Here is a 21,844-nt window from a genome sequence, read left to right as displayed (position 1 = left end):
TTCATCTCTGATTTGACATCAGTCCCTAATCCTTAGCCAATGCTCTCAGATCACTCTTCTGTTGAACCTCCGGAAAATGTGGCTTCTCCTTTCAGTAAGACCTGCATCACATACACTTTTGGAAACTTTGTATTTAATCAGTATTTATAGATTTGCATTCATATATAGTTTCATCATGAAAGATCCATCTCAGTTTGTTGTCCCACAAAATGCCAATCCATTGCTGTGGTCAGAGTCTGGAAGCGGATGGTCTGATGTTGTTGCCTGATGCCTCTCAGCACACTGATGGACAGTGCATCTTTGGAACTGATGTCACATGAAAGGAATGTCCTCCAGGTATATGCTGGAATTTGAGTTCTGTACAGTGCTGTTTTAGAACACTAGGCAAATGAGTTTACTCCATAAATAAAGCATTGAATTTAACAATGAAGGTGAAAATAGAATTGAGTGTTTTTTTTTGAAAGACAGAACTCACTGGATCTGTGAGTGCATCCTGATTTTTAATTCTACAGCTCTTACATAGTTGAGAAATGTTACTTTGTTTATTGTTCCATTATCAGCCAAGTTATATCGTACAATTATTGTAAAGCATTCCTTTCATGTTACTGAAGAGACTCAAAATGGGTGCTCAGTGTTGGGTGACATCTATTGTTTAAAGCATGTGCCAGGGAAAAAGGGTGGTCAATCTATAGAATACGTTGTCATAGACAGTGGTGGAGGCCGTCATTGGGTATATTTAAAGTGGAGGTTGATAGGCTCTTGATTAGGAAGGAAGTCAAAGGTTATAGGGAGAAGGCAGGAAAATGCTGCAGAGAAAAAAAAATCAGCCATGATTTGAATTGTAGAGCAGACTTGATGGACTGAATGTCAAAATCCTGCTACTTGGTCTCAAGGAACATATATTTGGTGAAGTGCCTTTTACTAACATATGAACCAGATGTTAATCCATTTACAGATGCAGTTGATGTAGCTGATACCTGCTTCTCATTTTTGCTGCAGCTTTGATTTGCCTGAGGTCGGTAGCAATATGCAAAAACCCTCTACCCATCCCATCTCAGCCACATCAAAAGCAGATCAACCATCTTCATCATTTTCCTGAAAGAAGAGGGCACAGTTAGAGTACCGGTTAGCACAATGCTATTAGAGGCCCGCGATCGTGAACAGTATTCGAACCCCATGCTGTCTATAAGAAGTTTGTATGTTCTCCCCATGTCTTCGTGGATTTTTCTCAGAACTGCAGTTTCTTCCCACCATTTGAAACATACTGGGAGTTGTAAATTCATTGGGGGTGTAATTGGAAGGTATGGCCTCATGGGCCGAAATGGCCTGTTACGTCTAAATGTTTTTAAATTAAAATTAAATTAAAGACAAAGGAGGTGTGGCATCCATTGACACTTTTATACTGCTGTAAGGAAATGGAAATGCAAAACAACTGAGCTTCAAAGCAACATTATTGAAGTGAAATATACTTGACTACCAGCAGAGGTTGATAAATTACACCATGTAGTACATCCATTTCACACAGGTGTATGCACACTCACTATGTATAGTCAGTCCTACTCTTCTGTGAAAGAGGGCAGAATGCACTTCCACTGATTTTTTTAAAAGCCCACAATACTATTAGGCTAATAAACAGAAAGCGAGAACTTGGCAGCCAAGCAGTATCTCTCGAAAGTGGTAGGTGATTGTTAATTTGGCCTTTACCTGTGTTCTCAGTTAACCTCCATAAAAAAAATAAATATGGCTTATACTATTAAAAAGCATTATCATGAATTAATAAATACATCAAAATTATTCAATACCAAAATGAAAATGCTATTATTTAACAAAAAGCATAAGAATATTATCATTAATATGTGCATATCTTTAACAGTAATCCTGAGTGCTGTGTTATTTCAAGGCTAGATGCTGTCAATCAGACCCCTTCTCATTTGAGTAGTTATAGGTTCTTCCTCCATGGTCAACAGCTGACCAGATCCAGGAGAATGGTTCATAGGTGATGCAGGAAAGAACCACAGGGTTATGATTATGATTTTCTTTTTGTCTAGGACATTTTTGCACAGAGGAACCCATCTATATGAGTTCCCATTCTTCCAGAGGCGCGGCTTGTAGAATTTGAAAAAAAATTCATGATGGTATATGTGGCCAATTTCCTGAGTTCATGTATCTGCAGATAACAAATTAGTGGTTGACAAAGACTGACAGTATGAATCACTTCCCCCTTAAAAAAAAAGCCATCTACAAAAATAACCATACAACAACTACAGCACAGAAACAGGCCAGATTGGCCCTTCTAGTCCATGGTGAACACCTTCCCCCACCTTGACCCATTGACCTGCACTCAGCCCATAACCTTCCATACCTCTCTCCATATACCTATGCAACTTTTCCTTAAATATTCAAATCAAGCCGCATCACCCACTTTGGTCAGAAGCTCATTCCACACTCCCTCTACCCTCTGAGTGAAGAAAGTCCCCCTTATGTTTTCTCTAAACTTCTCCCCTTTCAATCTCAATCCCTGTACTGTTGTTTGAATCTCCCCCAAATCTATGAACCATTTTAAGTATAAACTTAAAAAAATACCAATTAGCATTGGAACCATTAACATATTATTTGCACATTCTCTCAAAATTCATAAAATTATCTGAACATGCACATTTATCTTTTAGTTCCGTCAACCTCAACACGGCAATGTAAACTAAACTCCTGGAGGTGAATGGTCCAATAAATGACCTCTCTCACCTGTGACAAATTTCATCTCCTGTACAGAATATAATCTTGACAATGCATAACCAGAAATATAGTCTTACATATCCATTTTTAAATATCAAGTGTAAACCCTAAATTTAACATAGACCAATGCATTCTCCAGTTATGACAATTATACATTGTTTTTGTAGAGTATTTCCAAACCTCACAAATCCAATAATGATAATTATCACCTTAAAATAGTTTAATGGGTTCCATTCTTTTGCATTCACTGTTTCACATGACTCTCACTTTGGCCCTCTGATAACTTGCAAAGTTAGCAAGTCATCACCTCTGACCCACTCTCTCTGGATGGCTTCCAGTCCTTGGTCATCTGCATTTCTAACATCCTTGAAGCTCTTCCTCTGCTGATGCTTCTCCATAACAGACATAACAGGAACTAGAATACTATTGTATTGCAATCATTACTTCCTACCATTGAATGATTGTAGATATTTGGATAGATCTCACTTGTAGACACAAGAAATACTGCAAATCTTTGTTTAAAACATGATTCTTATCACACATAACATGTATAATACTGAAGACCAGCACCTTTAGATTCAAGATTAGTTAGTTTCCAACAATTATCAGCCTCTTGAACCTCCCAGTTCTACTCTCATCGTAACACTACAGTACTTTTTTTCTAGGCCACCAGGGATCTGTCTGCACTAGTGACTTAAACCTTGTGCTTTTTCACTACAACCAACTGCCAATATTTATCATAATTGATACTTTTCCTCTTCCTTTAATGTTATGTTCTTCTTTCTCTTTGTAGTGTGTGTAGATATATGTATGTTTATGTATATATGTACTGTATGGGCTGGCCCGCCCCCTTGAACCTGTGAATCCTCCCTCCCAGATATCCCCATAAAGACTGTTATGCCCAAACCCCTCCCTCAGTACCTGACTTGGAACCGGGACAGCAACATGCAAGCTATGCTGACACTTTAAGGTGATTAAAGCTATTAATCATGATTTGTTGTCTGATTGTGATTGATTGGTAGTGCACTCTTATCATAGGGCAGTACGGATGGCGTAGCGGTTAGCACAACATCTTTACCTCGCCAGCGATCAGGACTTTGGTTCACATCCCATGCTGTCAGTAAGGAGTTTGTACGTTCTCCCCTTGTCTGCATGGGGTTTCCTCTGGGGCTCTGGTTTCCTCCCACAGTTTAAAACATTCCAAGGATGTTGGTTAATTGGGTGTAAATTGGCTGGCATGCACTCATGGGCTGAAATGGCCAGTTTCTGTGCTGTAGATCTAAATATAAATGCATTGTTATGTATTATGTATCTGAAATAAGTAAGACTTTCAATTAAGTTTATGCCAATGTACTTAACCCTGAAATGTAATTTTCCAGCATGTATATTCTTCATTGTTATTTCCAAATCACATTACAATTTGACATTTGGGGAAATAACTTTTCCACATGTTGTCTTGAAATTTAACCACAGCCCATGGCTCCACATTATTGAACCTTCTAACCACTTCTAACTCATATCTTCACCATTTAGCTGGACAGGGACTATATCTTTGTGCTCCTAGTGTCAGCTAGAGTTTGCTCCATGAATATCTAGTCATTGATATTTTCTTCACTCCCTCTGACAGGCTAGAGGTTAGCACCCGAGCACTACCAGAGGCTTCAGAATTTAAAGGCTCCAGGGCTTAAATATCAGGATGGCACAGACAGTTATCTTGCCTCAAAGTCCATCACTGTGGTTGGTTAAAATCAAACAAACTGTTTCAGTCTAGCGTATTTTATATCATGCACGGGTACTCCAATACAGTTTTTACTTCATTGAATTGCGCCATACCTCCTCAGACTACCATGTTATTTTTGCAGCTAAAGTACAGATATTGGTGGGAGTAAGACTGATTTTTAATGAAAGAAGTGACTGCAAACCTGGCTTACAAAGATATATTGAGGATGCTGGAAAATTTGAAATAAACAAAATGTGTCCAAAATATTTAAGATCTACTGAGGTTAACATTTTTGATCAATGAACTTCGTCAAAAGTTCACATTAATATTTTATACCTTCTCTACTATTATTCAGCCTCCTTGAGCTAATTACTTTTAAGGAGAAATAAATACTTTTAATTGAATGCATTATATTTATTCAATAATTTTTTTTTACTTGTTTGACTGGGAGAAATAAATCAGAGGGACACAGTTAATATTGTTTTATTTTTGCTATGCTATATATAGCTTGTTTAACCATTTGATTAAACTTGTTTTCTCATATAAAAACACCAACTACAGAGTTTTCTTTTTAGTTCTCTATAGTTTTTGCAAAAGCAGGACAGTTTCAGTTATGATATATTAATTGAAGCAAGGCTTTTTCAGCAATGTCCAAATCCTAATATTGTTAAACAAACTACGAATGGAATTCAAAAGTAACCTGTGAAACAAATTGAAAAGTTATAGCATGCTTGAGATTTAATTAATCTATAACTCATAAGTAATGTACATATCAACTTAAAATATTACCTTTGAATGTATGTAACTTAAAATAAAATGTTAACACATAAATGTATCCGAATATTTTCAATTTTTTAGGGTAATTTCTACACATACCAACTTGATCGGCATTGATATGTTGGGCCGAAGGGTTTGTTCATGCTATATGACTTCATGACTATCAGAATTCAGGCAGGCAAAGCCGTTTAGCCAAATTAGTTTTTATACCACAATTTGTCCATTCAGGAGGCCCAGCATTGAGATTCTAAATTGGAGAAAGGCCAATTTTGAGGAAATGGAAAAGAATAGAGATTGGGATGTTATTTTCTGGCACAGATGTATAAAGTGGAAGACTTTCAAAGGTGAAATTTTGAAAGTATAGTTTGTATGTCCCTGTCAGGATTAGAGGCAAAGTTAACAGGCTTCGGGAACCTTGGATTTTGAGCGATATTTGGGATCTGGTTTGGAAGAAAAAAGATGTGTATTGTAGCTATAGACAACACAGAGCAAATAGGGTACTTGAGGAATATAAAAATGCAAGAAAAAATAAAATAAGGAGGGCAAGAAGAAGACATGAGGCTGCTTTGCCATTAAATGCAAAGGAAAATCCTACAGGGATATTGAAATGCATTTGTGTTAAACTTTAATTTAATGTTAAGCTATATTCTTTAATAAAAATGTCTGAGTAAACTATAGAGTTAAAATATTGTATGTGTATTCTTAGTAAGTTAGGAATAGGTTGGTACAGGGTCACACACAGGTCACAACACATTTATAAAGAATCATTGTTTCAGAAGGCGTTTTCATACTGCAGGCGAGCGGGGACCCTACTTTGTCCTGGAGAAATTCCCAGGAATTCAGGACCTCCCGGTTCTTTCACACCACAGTCTAAATTTCTGGGAATTTGCCATCCCCAGGAATTTAGGGGAAGTCCCACCCCAACTGATGACACGTTATGCATCACAGGAGTAAGATCTCTCCATCCATCAATTGCCTCCCCACTCCCTCCCTCTCAGCTGTCCGTCGGTCAGTCAGTCGGTCACTCCCCTCCCCATTCCTTTCCCTTCCCTCCCCTCCCCAGCCATCTGACAGTCATTCACCTACCCTTTCCCTTTATCCCAGGTTGGTTGGTTACTCACCTGCCCACTCCCTCTCCCTCCCTCCCCCCTAGCTGACCATTGGTTGCTCACCTGCCCATTCCCTCGCCCTCCCAGCCATCCGTTGGTCACTCACCCACCCACTCCCTCCTCCAGGCCATTGGTAGGTCAGTTATCATCCACATGCTCCCTCCCTCCTGGTCATTGGTAGGTCAGTCGATTGCCACACCCACCCCCCCATGCTTCGGGGCTGCTTCGACAAGTTGTGATGGTGGCACAATATGGGATGAATGACCAACTTAGTTTCCTATTATCCATCACGCAGCTGGAACTGCTTTTGGAAATTCAGCTGTGTGAGGGATAATGGTAACAAGGACATTCATTCTTCCTGCATTGTGCTGCCGTCACGACAGGCTGAAGCAGCCTGCTGTTATCAGGTAGTAAGTATCTTTTAATTTTAATTTTAATTGCCTACATGATGCAGCAAACAAGCACTGATGTCACGAGGCTTCTCTGCTTGGCCATTTGGCTCTTCACACCGCAGGGAGAGGGTGGTCCAGGAAGATTTCCCTGGGCCATGGCCCTACCTACAAGGTAGGGCTGTGGGCCTGTTTAAAATTCCTGGGCCGACCACTTTACACCATTGGTTCATGGCAGGATTCCCGGGAAAATTTCTGGGGAAATCTTCATTTTACAATGCAATGCGAAAATGCCTATAAAAGAGAGTTGATTCTCAGAGTTGACGTGTCTTGGACAGACAGAGCTGATGGATTTTAAGTGGGTTTTAACCATTCAAGAACTGCTAGAGGAAGGCATCTGTTTTTAATCAAAGTCAATAAAGCCTCTTGAACAGAGATGAGGAGAGAGGTTGTTATGGATATGGAACGGTTTTGAAAAAGGAACAGAATTTTAGCAGAAATAAAACGGATGGTCATGTGGTTTCCAAGAATTGAGACTTACTTTGTCCATGATGTAATAACGGTCATATGATTGGAGAAATATATTACCAAATTCAGACATTTTATTTCAGTTTTAGAACAGTTCAGCTTGGATTTCACAGAAGTCAAAACCCTGTGACAGAGGGTTAAGTAACAGTAATCAGCATTGGTTCTGTTGGTTGTGTGTTATTCCTAGAAGAAGAGGAACATAGAATCCGTGCCTTTTGAATTATTTTTATGTTTGACCACTTCGTTTAACCCCTATCTGGTTTGTGACTTTATCATGGAAGAAAATAGTCATATTTGTTTAATCCTTGTCTAGGTTTGTGAATTCGTTGTAAAAGAAAATAGCCACATTTGCTGTCTTAGGGAAGAGGACAGATAACATAATTGTGAGTAAAAGAGGCCTGAAGATATAATGTTAAAAAGTGCTTTATAATTATATCTGAACTGAGAATTTAAGACCTTCAAGCAAGACTAAAATGATGCTGAACTTTTAAAGGTTGACTTTTCAGAACGGGACTTTAAATTATATACACACACATACACACACACACACACACACACACACACACACACACACACACACACACACACACACACACACACACACACACACATACACACACACACACAAACACACACACACACACACACACTTACATTTGTGCATCGTTTAGAGTTAAAAAAGCTTAGAAATAAGTAAGAAATGTCATATTGTTAATAGTTTAATTAAAAAAAACTATTATTTTGAATTTACTATTGTCTGGTGAATTTTCCATTACTGTTCCTGTGTTAGTGCTAACACAGTCCGTTTGGTCCCAAACATAATTAAAAGGGTTGTTAGTACATAACAATATGAAGAGTAAATGGATAATAAGGGGGAAAAATAGTCCTTTTAAAGATCAGAGTGATTGGAGATCGGCAAAAAGAGATATGGAGATCTTAAAAGAGAATTTTGCATTAGTATTTACTCAGTAAACTGGCATTCAAGGGAAATTAGGAAAACAAGCAGTGAGGTCATAGAACCTATACAGGTTAAAGAGGAGGAAGTCCTTGTTGACTTAAGCAAATAAGGGTGGATAAATCTCCAGAGCCTGACAAGATATTCCCTCAGACTTTGAGAAAGACTAGTGTAGAAATTGCAGGGGCTCTAACATAAATATTTAAAATGTCCTCATTCATGGGTGCGGTGCTGGATGATTGAAAGATTGTTCCATTATTTAAAAAAGGCTCCAAAGTAAATGTGGAAATTATAAGCTGTGAGCCTGATCCCAGTAGTAGGTACATTATTAGAAGGTGTTCTAAGAGATCAATATACAATTATTTGGATAGCCAAGGACTGATTAGGAATAGTCAGCATGGCTTTGAGCACAGTAGGTCATGTTTAACCAATGCTATTGAGTATTTTTTAGGAGGTTACCAGAAAGGCTGAGGAAGGAAAGGCTGTGGATGTTGTCACATGAACTTTAGTAAGGCCTTTGACAAGGTCCCACATGGGAGGTTAGTCAGGAAGGTTCAGAAGCTCGGTATTCATGGTGACGTAGTAAACTGGATTTGAGATTGGCTATATGGGAGAAACCATAGAATGGTGGTGGATGATTGTTTCTCAAACTGGAGACCTGTGACTTGTGGTGTGCCTCAGGGATCAGTGCCTGGACCATTTCTGTTTGTCATCTATATCGATGATCTGGACGCTAGTGTGGTAAATTGGATCAGCAAGTTTGCATATGGCATTAAGTTGGAGGTGATATGGACAGTGAAGAATGTTTTCAAAACTTGCAGATGGATCTAGACCAACTGGAAAAATGGACTAAAAAACTTTAGATGGAATTTAATGCAGACAAGGATGAGGTACTGCATTTTGAAAGGACAAACCAAGAAAGGACATATACGATAAATGGTATGGCACTGAAGGATCAGGGAATACAGATACATAATTCCCTGAAATTGGCATCACAGGTAAATAGGGTTGTAAAGAAATCTTTTGGCATATTAGCCTTCAAAAATTAAATTATTGAGTATAGGTGTTAGAATGTTATGATAAAGTTGTACAAGACATTGGTGAGGCCAAATCTGGAGCATTGTGTGCAGTTTTGGTCACCTAACTACAGGAAAGGAATCAAGAAGATTGAAAGAGTCCAAATAAGATTTACTCAGATGTTGTCTGAACTTCAGGAACTGACTTACAGGGAAAAGTTAAACAGATTAGGATTTTTTTCCTTCCTGGAGCATAGAAGAATGAGGGGAGGTTTGATAGAGGTATTTAAAATTATGAGGGGGGATTAGACAGATAGGTAGGTAGGCATTTTCTACTGAGGGTAGGTGAGATACAAACCAGAGGACTGGGTTAAGGGTTAAAGAGGAAATGTTTAGGGGCCACATTAGGGGGATCAAGCAAAGAGTAATGGGAGTATGGAAAAAGCTCCCAGATGAAGTGATAAATGCAGGCACAATTTTAATATTTAAGAAGAATTTGGATAGGTACATGAATGGGAGGGCAATGGAAGGCTATGGACATTGCAGATAAGTGGGAATAGGCAGAAAAATAGAAGGGCCAAAGGGCCTGTTTCTCAGCTGTTACATTTTATTGTTCTATGAACGGGACAGATACCTGACTAACTGGGTCTGTTTCTTCTCCTTGCATACTCCAGTTCCAGACCACCATTCCTGCATTCCTTCCACTCCACACCCTACTTCTAAAGTAATGACTGCATCCATACCTGTAGCTTAATTCTTATTTCATCCAGTTTCAGCATGACTCTTGGTTCTTGATTGTGAGGTGGGGAACACCATGTTCAGTGGATATAATGTCTCATAAATTTGAGTGTTTTGATGGAGTAGCTGAGAAAATTGATGAAGGCAGTGCACAGACATAATTTCACATTCTTAATCCTTCTCTCCATTGGGAAGGGGAGAAGAAAATGTGTGCAGGTTGTGATGTTCTTTTGTTTCAGTATGTCGGCTGCCTTTCCTAGTCAGTGGGAGATGAATATGGAGTCCATGGAGGGGAGGGAAGTTTTCATTATGTTCTGAGCTGCATTCACTAACCTTTCTGTAACTTCTGTGGAAGTCGTTTTGTCTGATCTTGTGCACAGGAGCTCCCAGACCAGAATGTGATGCACCCAGCAAGGTCTTTCAATAGTGTACCTGTAGAAATTGCTGAGGGGCAAAAGGGACAAGCCAATATTACTTAATTTTCAAAGAAAGTAGAGGTGTTAGAGCACTTGTTTTTTTAATCATTGTATCTACAGTATGTTCTTGTCCCATATCAGGTCATTCATTCCTAAGAATGATGCTGTCTTCTCTTTTAACTTCAGCACCATTAACATGGTCAGGTATGTGGGCTCTGCCCCCTTTCCTGAAGTTAATGATCATCTCCTTCATCTTACTGACATTGAGAGAGAGGCTGTTACCTTGGAACAATGCCACTAGACTTTCAATCGCTTTTCTATATTCTGATTCATCGGTATTTGATACCTGACATTGGATTGATTAATAAGTTTACAGACAGCATTTACAGAAAATGGTGGAATGATAGATAGTGAAAAAGATTGTCTAAAGATACAGCAGGATATTAGATCAATTGGAAAATGAGCAAAACAGGGGTAATAAAAGTTATCTAGACAGGTAATGCATTTTGGGAAGTCAAATTTTGGTAGGAAAGATAGCTTAAATAGCAAGAACCTTAATCGCACTCATGAACAAAAAGCCCCTGGTGATCAAAACTATAGCTTGCTAAAAGTGCTGACCCGGGTGAAAATGAGGCATTGAATATCCCTGTCCTCACAGGCAAGGATTTGATTACGGTATCATGTAGGTTGGACTGCACATGTGCATTCTGTACTTTTCCAGTCATCACACCATAAATTCGTCATGATGTAGCCTGGAATGGATGGTGATAGTTATCAGGAGATATTGGGTAACCTGGGTTAATTCTCATTGGAATGTAGGAGACTGAGGGGTGATTATATAGAAATTAATAGCATTTAAAGGAGGCGTAGGTCAGATAGATAGTGTTTTTTTTTCCCCCTGGACAAGAAAGTCGAGAATTACAGAGCATAATTTTAAGTTAATGGGGAGAAATTTAATGATCTGAGAGATTTTTGCATTATAGTTTGGCACATGAGCCCCATTAAAAAAAAGTATAGGGGTCTTCAGGTGGCGCTCATGGAGTGAACACGTTTTGGTTTTTGCTCCATAAAATATACTATTTTTAACCTGTATCCACCTTTGAACTAACTTCACTGAAGTCAGAAAGATCTTTATTATTTCTCTAATTATACTTGAGTCTGAAAATTTTGAAGAAATGACTGAAGGAAAAGCTACACCAGCTAAAACCCGGGCAGAAGAAGGTGACGGCCGAGAGAAGAAACAACCAGACATTAAACTAAGTGAGATGACCTTCACTGACTTTTTAAAATTCTTTCATGATGAATTCAAAGATGTTTGTCGCAAAAAAGACCTAGCTGAACTTCGTACAGCTTTAATTGCCTCAGAAGCTGAAACCAAAAAACAACATACCTTAATTTCAGCTCTTCAAACTGAAGTTCAACAAAAAGAGATTAGACTGACTGAGGTCGAACAGAAACTTTCCAAAGCAATTAAACAGCTAGAAGCGCTCCAGCTGAAAAGCATTGATTCAGAGAACCGTTCCAGAAGACAAAATATTCATTTGGTTGGAATTCCTGAAGGCATTGAGAAAGGAGATCTCCTGACGTTTTTTGCTGAGCTTTTAAAAGAAGCATACCCATCCGAATTCCCTGCTGATCCACCGCTACTCGATAGAGTACATCGTATCTGGAACCGAAATGCTGAAGCTTCCAAACCCAGAGTGGTGATGGTCCGTATGCATTACGTGAGTACAAAGGATAGATTGATTCGTACAGCTAGAAGACTTGGAAATGTGACTGTTCGTGGCTTTAGTCTAAGAGCCTATGAAGATTTTAGTCCGGAGGTAGTACGGGCTCGAAGACTGTTTAAAGATCTGATGTCCGAATGTTTTGAGAAGAAACTGAAACCTGCGCTCCTGTATCCTGCGAGGCTCAGAATTTCTCCGGAGAACCAAGCTCGTCAAATATTCGACTCCGCGTCTGCAGCACGGAACTACCTGTCCGCTAATTTCCCGTCTAGCGCGACCTCTCAGCCCGAGTGACCGATAAAAAATGCGGTAGATATCGGTCTTTTTCAGGTTAATAGTCAGATTCTGATTTCTGACCATTCGAAAAGTAATAGATCATTATAGCTCTAATTATCCTGTTCATCTTTAACACATTTTTATATATTTTCTTTCTCCTCTGTGAGAAATTTTTTTTTAAATATATGTGTATGTTTAATTTTATATTAATCTATACTAATAATATGATTATATTCTTTACTATTTTATTTCTGAGTTACTGAAAATGGCGATTTTTTATTTTTTGTTTATTAAAACTTTTCATGGTTTTTTTTTACATTCGCCATTTTCTCTTTGTCTTTCTTCATAAAGTAATTTTAAAATGATTTAACTCTTTATGACTTTGTTTTATCAGCAGGTACTACACAATTACGATTTTTCTTTTATTTCTTTTTAAATATTTTTCTTTCAATATTTAGCATTTGATTTTAGCTTGAGTTATCCTTTTTATAAGTTTAGGTGGTGGATCTTATCTTAATATTAGGAGCTGCCGTCTGAAGACATGGGGGTAGGTTTAGTATTATCTCTTCTTTTTTCTCTGATCACTCTCTGGTCAGATGGGGGGCTTTATGGGTGGGGGGTGGGTTTTGTTTTTCTTTCAGGGGTTTTTATGTTTCATTTTCTTTCGTTTTTTTTTTATTTTTCTTTTAGAACTACAGATATGGCTGACACGTCGTCATTTCCGGTCCTTCCTTATATCTTAATTCTTCTTCCGGGCGCATGGGTCCCTGCTTTGTTTAGCCCTTTATATAGTGGAGGGTTGACCTAAGTAATGGATCAAAACATTAATTTTGTCTCTTGGAATGCTAATGGTCTAAACAACATGTTTAAAAGGAGGAAGGTCTTTAAAGTATTCCAGAGACTGAAAGCACAGATTATTTTTTTACAGGAGACTCATGTGAGGAAGGAGGATAATCTGCGTTTTTTTAAATCTTGGAAAGGCCCACAATTTCATGCCAACTCATGCTCTAAGACTCGAGGTGTATCTATTTTTATTGATCCCTCTATTACATTTGTTCAACATGACATCACTGTAGACCCTAACGGCAGATTCTTATTGGTTACTGGGTTATTATTCAATATTAAGGTTGTCATGGTTAATGTTTATGCCCCGAATGTAGATCACCCTGAGTTTTTTAGATCTTTGTTTACTATTTTACCCAATCTAAATGAATATCATTTAATAATGGGTGGGGATTCTAACTGTTGTCTGAATCCCCTGCTAGATAGGTCGAAACCTTCACAGCTCCTACCGAATAAATCGGCTAACTCTTTCCTTACTAACTCTGGAGCTGTTGATATTTGGAGATTTCTTCACCCGACAGATAAAGAGTTTTCCTTTTTTTCTCATGTATACCATTCATACTCGAGAATTGATCACTTTTTTATTGATTCACGTTTTATTCCACTTGTAACTGCTTGTAAGTATGACATTATAGCCATTTCAGATCACTCTCCATTACAACTTTCTCTTAAATTCAAAGACTCTGTTTCTACTATTAAGCACTGGCGTTTTGATGTTACATTATTGCAAGATTTAGACTTTGTTAAATTTATGAAAGAACAAATTAACTTTTTCTTTTCAACAAATTACACTACGGAAATTTCTTATGGAATATTGTGGGATACATTCAAGGCTTATATTCGTGGTCAAATTATTTCTTACTCAGTAGCTTTGAAGAAATGCATCAAAAACAAGATTCATCTATTGGTTGAGAAGATTAAAGACATTGATAAGAAATATGTGACTGATCCTACTGAAGAACTTTACAAACAAAGAATTGAACTGCAGATGGAATATAATTTGTTACTTACATCTTCGATTGAAAACCAGCTAATTAGATCTAAATCTGATTTTTATGTGCATAGTGAGAAATCGGGTAAACTGTTGGCTAATCATCTGAAGAATATTTCAGCTAGACGCCAAATTGTGGAGATTCGCAAACAGAATGGAGAACTGACTGTTAACCAGGAAGAGATAAATCAATCTTTCCAAAATTTTTATACATCCTTATATAGTACAGAATCTCCTCAAGACCTTAGTAATATGTTTAATTTTTTAGAACATTTGAAACTCCCAAAAGTTTTACCTCAAGATAACTTAGAATTAAGTAAACCCATTACAGATTTGGAGATCAATAATACTATTTTCTCACTGAACTCGGGGAAAGCACCAGGTCCCGATGGATATTCTGTGGAATTTTATAAAGCTTTTTCTTCTACTCTCTCTCCCTGGCTGATTAAGATGTTTGATGAATCTATTACATTGGGTAAACTACCACAATCATTTTACAGAGCTACGATTTCTCTAATCTTGAAAAAAAATAAAGACCCGACCGAATGTTCTTCTTATAGACCTATTTCTTTGTTGAATGTTGATTCTAAGATCTTCTCTAAAATTCTAGCGACAAGGCTAGAGAAGATATTACCATATATTATCTCTGAAGACCAGACTGGATTCATTAAAAATCGTTATTCCTCCTTTAATATTAGAAGATTGATGAATATTATTTACACTCCTTCACATAAGTCTTCAGAATGTGTTATTTCACTAGATGCTGAGAAGGCCTTCGATAGAGTAGAATGGCCTTATTTATTTACAGTTCTTGAAAAATTTAATTTTAGTCCGATATTTATATCTTGGATTAAACTTCTTTATAATTCCCCAGTTGCCTCGGTTTTTACTAATACCCAAAGATCGCCATATTTTCAATTATTTCGGGGCACCAGGCAAGGGTGCCCCCTTAGCCCTTTATTATTTAACTTAGCTTTAGAACCTTTGGCATTGCTATCAGAGAAGCACCCAATATTACTGGTATTATTCATTGCAGGGATATTCATAAAGTATCACTATATGCAGATGATTTATTGTTATATATTTCCAATCCTGAAAATTCTATTCCTGCAGTTTTATCTTTATTAGCCCAATTTAGTAATTTTTCAGGATATAAACTGAACTTAAATAAAAGTGAATTATTCCCTTTTAATGGATGGGTTCCTATTTATGATAGTTTACCTTTTAAAATAGCTAGAGACCATTTTATATATTTAGGGATTAAGATTACTAAAAAACATAAAGATTTGTTTAGGACTAATTTTTTCCCTCTATTGGACCTGATCGGCAGTTTACTTACCAATTGGTCACCATTATTCCTATCCATGATATGCCGAATTAATGCTATTAAGATGATGATCTTACCTAAATTTTTATATATATTCCAAGCTATACCTATTTTTGTTCCTAAATCTTTTTTTGATAAGGTCGATTCTAAATTGTCCTCGTATATCTGGCAAAACAAGAATCCTAGATTGGGGAAAAAATATTTACAGAAATCTAAACTAGAGGGAGGGTTGGCATTACCCAACTTTAGAATTTATTACTGGGCAATTAATATTAGTTACTTAAGGTATTGGTTGAATTATTCAGAATTATCTCTAAATCCCCACTGGGTAAATTTAGAAATTAAACCGATACAAAATTTTTCAATTAGCTCTATTTTGGGAGCTGCTCTCCCTTTTACTCTTACTAAATTATATAAACAAATTGATAATCCAATGGCTAAACATACACTACGTATATGGTTTCAATTCCGGAGATTTTTTGGCCTAAGTCATTTTATCTTGGAAACTCCTATTGTACTAAATTTCCTTTTTCATCCCTCTCTAATTGATCAAGCTTATTTACTCTGGAAAGTTAAAGGTATAACATGCTTTTCGGATTTATTCTTGGATAACTCTTTCATGTCATTTGAACAATTATCCATGAAATATGATTTACCTCGATCTCATTTCTTTCGATATTTGCAGATTAGGAGTTTCTTAGTTTCGACTTTACCCACTTTTCCCAATCGGGAGACTACGACTGTTTTAGAGGATATACTATATTCAAAATTCCCTCCAAAAGGTGTGATATCTAAATTATATAATATAATTACAAAAATAAATTCTGGGACTTTTGAAAAGTTTAAAAATGATTGGGAAAGAGAACTCAACCTTCATATTTCTAATGAAAATTGGAATAAAATTCTGCGACTGGTAAACTCTTCTTCTCTATGTGCAAAACATTCACTAATACAGTTTAAAGTTGTTCATAGAGCTCATATGTCTAAAGATAAACTCCATCGCTTTTATTCTCATATCGATCCTATATGTGATAAATGTCAATTGGAAATAGCTTCCCTTACTCATATGTTTTGGTCCTGTCCCTCTTAACAGAATTATTGGAAGGAAATTTTTTCCATTATATCTACTGTTTTGAATATTGATTTACAACCACATCCCTTTACTGCAATTTTTGGATTACCTATGATAGATTTGACTTATTTATCTCTTCCTGCGGATCGTATGATTGCTTTTCTTACACTAATGGCTAGAAGATCTATACTATTGAATTGGAAAGAGGTTAATCCTCCCACTGTTTTCCAATGGTTTACCCAAACTATACTATGTTTAAATTCAGAGAAAATTAGAAACTCTGTCTATGAATCCCCTTCTAAGTTTGAGTTAACCTGGCAACCATTTATTCAATATTTTCATTTGTGGTGAGTTGATCTGGCTCTGTTTTCTTTCTATGATTATGTATGATAATTGGGCTGTAAGATGAGATCGGAGTGATCGGCGTGGTTTAGCTATATCTGTAGGTTTTTTTTTTAAGTTTTTTTTAAAGTTTTTTTTAATTCAGATTTGTTTTTTCTTTTTTTGGGGTTTTTTTTTCTCTTTTTTCATATATTGTTATTAATTATATCTTTTGTTTTAGAGATAGTTCACACCCTAAACTGATCTAATTTTTTTTTATGATATATTTTTATTCTGTAATATTATTTTAGTTGCCCATTCAGAGCCAGCTCTTCAGCGCTTGACGTCCTGCTTTGCGGAAACTGCCAAAATGTTTGGCCTGGAAGTCAGCCTGAAGAAAACTGAGGTCCTCCATCAGCCAGCTCCCCACCATGACTACCAGCCCCCCCACATCTCCATCGGGCACACAAAACTCAAAACGGTCAACCAGTTTACCTATATCGGATGCACCATTTCATCAGATGCAAGGATCGACAATGAGATAGACAACAGACTCGCCAAGGCAAATAGCGCCTTTGGAAGACTACACAAAAGAGTCTGGAAAAACAACCAACTGAAAAACCTCACAAAGATAAGCGTATACAGAGCCGTTGTCATACCCACACTCCTGTTCGGCTCCGAATCATGGGTCCTCTACCGGCACCACCTACGGCTCCTAGAACGCTTCCACCAGCGTTGTCTCCGCTCCATCCTCAACATCCATTGGAGCGCTCACACCCCTAACGTCGAGGTACTCGAGATGGCAGAGGTCGACAGCATCGAGTCCACGCTGCTGAAGGTCCAGCTGCGCTGGATGGGTCACGTCTCCAGAATGGAGGACCATCGCCTTCCCAAGATCGTATTATATGGCGAGCTCTCCACTGGCCACCGTGACAGAGGTGCACCAAAGAAAAGGTACAAGGACTGCCTAAAGAAATCTCTTGGTGCCTGCCACATTGACCACCGCCAGTGGGCTGATAACGCCTCAAACCGTGCATCTTGGCGCCTCACAGTTTGGCGGGCAGCAGCCTCCTTTGAAGAAGACCGCAGAGCCCACCTCACTGACAAAAGGCAAAGGAGGAAAAACCCAACACCCAACCCCAACCAACCAATTTTCCCTTGCAACCGCTGCAATCGTGTCTGCCTGTCCCGCATCGGACTGGTCAGCCACAAACGAGCCTGCAGCTGACGTGGACTTTTTACCCCCTCCATAAATCTTCGTCCGCGAAGCCAAGCCAAAGAAAGAAATATTATTGTTTAATATCTCTGTATTAATTCATTACTTACTATGTATTTTTTATATCTCTTTGAACTGTATGTGTTTATAAATTATAATAATAATAAAAAGATTGAAAAAGAAAAGAAAGAAAAAAAAGTATATATTTTGTTGAACCAAAAGTACTGAGAGAGGTGTAATTTCCCATATTTTTTAGATCTGGTGTTATCTTATTAAAACACTACCAAATCAAATAATTCAGGCAAAATTAGTTGACAGGCTGGACTTAACACGAAGAAGACCATTAGTATGGAGATGGCATTAAACTTTAATAAAAATGCTGGAGGAACTTAGCAGGCTGCCCAGCATCCATAGGAGGTAAAGATATATAATCAATATTTTGGGATTGAGCCCTTCCTCAAGGCATGAGTAAAAGGCAGGCAGGTTCTTGAATAAAAAGGCTGGAGGAGGAGGGAAGAAAGAGCAGGACAAAGAGGACAGGCCAACCGTCAAGTGGCAATAGATAGTTAGAGAGGAAAGGTGAGAATTGATCGGGATGGGGGGTGCTTTGTGAATGCAGAGCTGGAGGAAAGGAAAGAGAAAAAAGGGAAAGAGAGACAGACAGACTGACCAAGAAGAAAGGAGACATAGGGATAGAGGAAGGGGGAGAGCTGATGGCAAAGGGTGGAGGGGTTTGGAATACAGACACCAGAGAAGTCAATGTTAATGACATCTGGTCAAGGGGTGCCCAGACAGAATATGAGGAGTAGTTCCTCCAAATTGCAGATGGTCTCAATCTAGCAGCACATGACACCATGGACAGACATATCAGCAAGGGAATGGGGCAGGTAGTGAAATGGGTTGCCACTGAGAGATACTTGCTATTGCAGCAGACAGAGCAAAGGCACCTGCATTCAATCTGCCCGATGTAGAGAAGACCACAACGGGAGCATTGAATGCAGTAGATGAACCTTCAGATTCAAAAGTGAAATGTTGGTGAAGGACTTTTTGGACCCTTGAATGGCAGTGAGGGAGGGGGTGTGGGTGGAAGAGTAGCATTTTTTGCCATCACAGGGGTAGGTACCAAGGGGGTGATTGGTGGGAAGGGAGGAGTGGGAAAGGGAGTCATGGGAGGAGTGGTCCCTGTGAAAGGCAGAGTGGGGGGAGAATGGAAGATGTGACTGGAGGAGGGAATCACATAATAGTTGGTGGAAATGGCAGAGGATGATATGTTAGATGCAGAGGCTGGTGGGATGGTGCATGAAGACAAGGGGAATCCTGTCCTTGTTATGCGTGGTGAAGGAATGGGCCAGGGCAGATGTGCGGATTATGGAGGATATGCAGCTGAACGGCGAGTTGATAGTAGTAGAGGGAAAGCCATGTTTTATTGAAGAATGAGGATATCTCAGATGATGTTGCATGGAAGACCTCACCTCCTCCATGGAGATGCGATGGAGATTGAGGAATTTTTGAGAAAGGAATGGAATCCTTACAGGGGATAGGGTGTGAAGCAGTGTGAAGGAATAGAATCCTGGGTGTGAAAGGGGTAGTAAAAACACAAAAATGCTGGAAGAGCACAACAGGTCATGCCTCACCCACAGGAGGTAAAGATATAGAAGATATAAAGGGCTTGAGCCCTTCCTTCAAGCATGAGCAAAAAGCAGACAGGTGCCTGAAGTAAAAGGCTGAGTGAGGAGGGAAGGAAGGCCAAGTTTCACACTCCATGATTCCAAAATGTAACAGTGTGGTCTTACTTGCAGCCAGGTCTTACAGATGCTACAAATAACTTCAGTGGGAAACCAGTAACTCATCTGAGTGCTGAAGTTGGGTGGGCATGAGCCTTCTTGTGAATGCTCTGGAAGCCAACTATCCTCATAGTGCCCATTTCATGTAGTTCAGTGCTGTAAATGCCACAGGGTGGGACATTTTGCATGGGGAAGCAAATGTGAAGTAAAAGACTGGGGGCGGAAAAAATAAACGGTGATTCCCATCTGTTTTGAATGCAAAAGGCTCCAGGTATGAAACAGTCCACCTGGTGAACTATTTGCAAATTAGAATTAGACAATGGAGAGGTGGAAGCAAGAATGTTGAATGACAGTGCTTCATAACCAAAGGGGATGTCAAAGATAGCAGATTTAAAACTGCCTTGTCAATTCTAAAGGTAAGGATAAGCATACACACTGACATTATATCAAAATAGTCTCATAAACTCAGACGCGTTGGCAATAACTTGTCCATTTTAGAACCATAGATCATTATAGCAGAGAAAACAGGCTCTTCAGCTCTTCTACTGTGTGCCCAACTTTTAATCTGCCTAGTCCCACTGAGCTGCTCCCATTCCATATCCCTCCCATGTGCCTGTCCAAATTTGTCTTAAATGATAAAATTGAGCCCACATTCACCACTTCAGTTGGCAGATCAATCCATACTCCCACCTTAAGAAATTTCCCTTAATGTTCCCCCTCAACTTCCCCCCTTTCACCCTTAATCCATGTCTTATGGTTGGTTTCTTACCTATCCTATAGAAAAAGCCTGCCACATTGACATTATCTATACCCATCATAATTTTGTATACCTCTCCTCTACACTCCAGAATGTAAAATCCCTACCTGTTTAACCTTTCTCTGTGAATCAGTTCCTCCAGTCCCTTCAACATCCCTGTAAATTATCTCTACATTCTTTCAACTTTATTAATATTTTTCCTGTAATTTGATGACCAAAACTGCACACAATGCCCCAAATTTGCCCTCACCAATAGCTCATACAACTTCACCATAACATCACAACTCCTATGCTACATATTTTGATTTGTGCCAAAAGCTCTGTTTACGACCCTACCTACCTGTGACATCATTTTCAGGACATTATGCACCTGTATTCTCAGATCCCTCTGCTCTACTGCACTCTGCCATACTATTTACCATATATGACCTACTTTGGTTTGTCTATCTAAAAAGCCGCACCTCACACTTGTCTGCATAAATTCCATCTGCCATTTTTCAATTTGGTCCACATCCCTCTATAACAGTGGTTTTAAAACTGCCCCCAAAACTCACATTCCACCTTAAACAATCCCTACGCCATAAGTGGTCTGTGATTGGTAAGGGATTGTTTAAGGTGGTGTGTGAGTAGGAAGGCAAGGTTGAGAATCACTGCTCTAGACACAATTGTTACTGAAATATTTTGCATGAGAAAAATTGCCATTAGCCCATTTCCTTTGGAGTTATGAAACCGTGCACATAACGAGTTAATTAGGTATGATTAAAATAGTGGTTTTGAAATGTTTTCTTTCCACCCACATACTATCTTAAGGAATCCCTTACAGAGGACACATGGTATAGGGATTGCTTAAGGTGGAATGTGAATTTAAGGGGGCAATTTGAAAACCACTGCTCTACAAGGTTTGAAAGCCTTCGTCATGTGTAACACACATCCAGTCTTCCTGCCATCTGCAAACTTGCTGATTAAATTTACCACAATTCTAAATTAGATAAAGGCCTATTTGAGGAAATGAGAAAGGATCTAGAATGTTTGGATTGGAATACATTTTTTTTTGGGCAAGTATGTGTGAGGTAACTGATAGACCTTCAAAAGTGAAATTTGATGGGTACAGAGTTTGTACACTTTTGGATTAACGGCAAAGTTAACAGG

General features: G+C 38.5%; 1 long non-coding RNA gene across 1 annotated transcript in view; it reads right to left on the bottom strand.

Annotated features, from left to right (window-relative positions):
* Window positions 1-21,844, bottom strand: part of LOC138756163 (uncharacterized) — a 31,262-nt gene continuing 9,418 nt past the window's right edge. The window contains exons 2-4 of the long non-coding RNA XR_011352815.1: window positions 10,299-10,409; window positions 3,812-4,012; window positions 1-1,095 (exon numbers count right to left, since the gene is read on the bottom strand). This is a non-coding gene — a long non-coding RNA (uncharacterized lncRNA). The remainder of the gene's footprint in view (window positions 1,096-3,811; window positions 4,013-10,298; window positions 10,410-21,844) is intronic.

Source organism: Narcine bancroftii, chromosome 3 (genome assembly GCF_036971445.1).
Source record: "Narcine bancroftii isolate sNarBan1 chromosome 3, sNarBan1.hap1, whole genome shotgun sequence".
In the NCBI taxonomy this organism is placed as follows: Eukaryota; Metazoa; Chordata; class Chondrichthyes; order Torpediniformes; family Narcinidae; genus Narcine; species Narcine bancroftii.
This window is presented reverse-complemented; position numbering and strand designations above follow the sequence as displayed.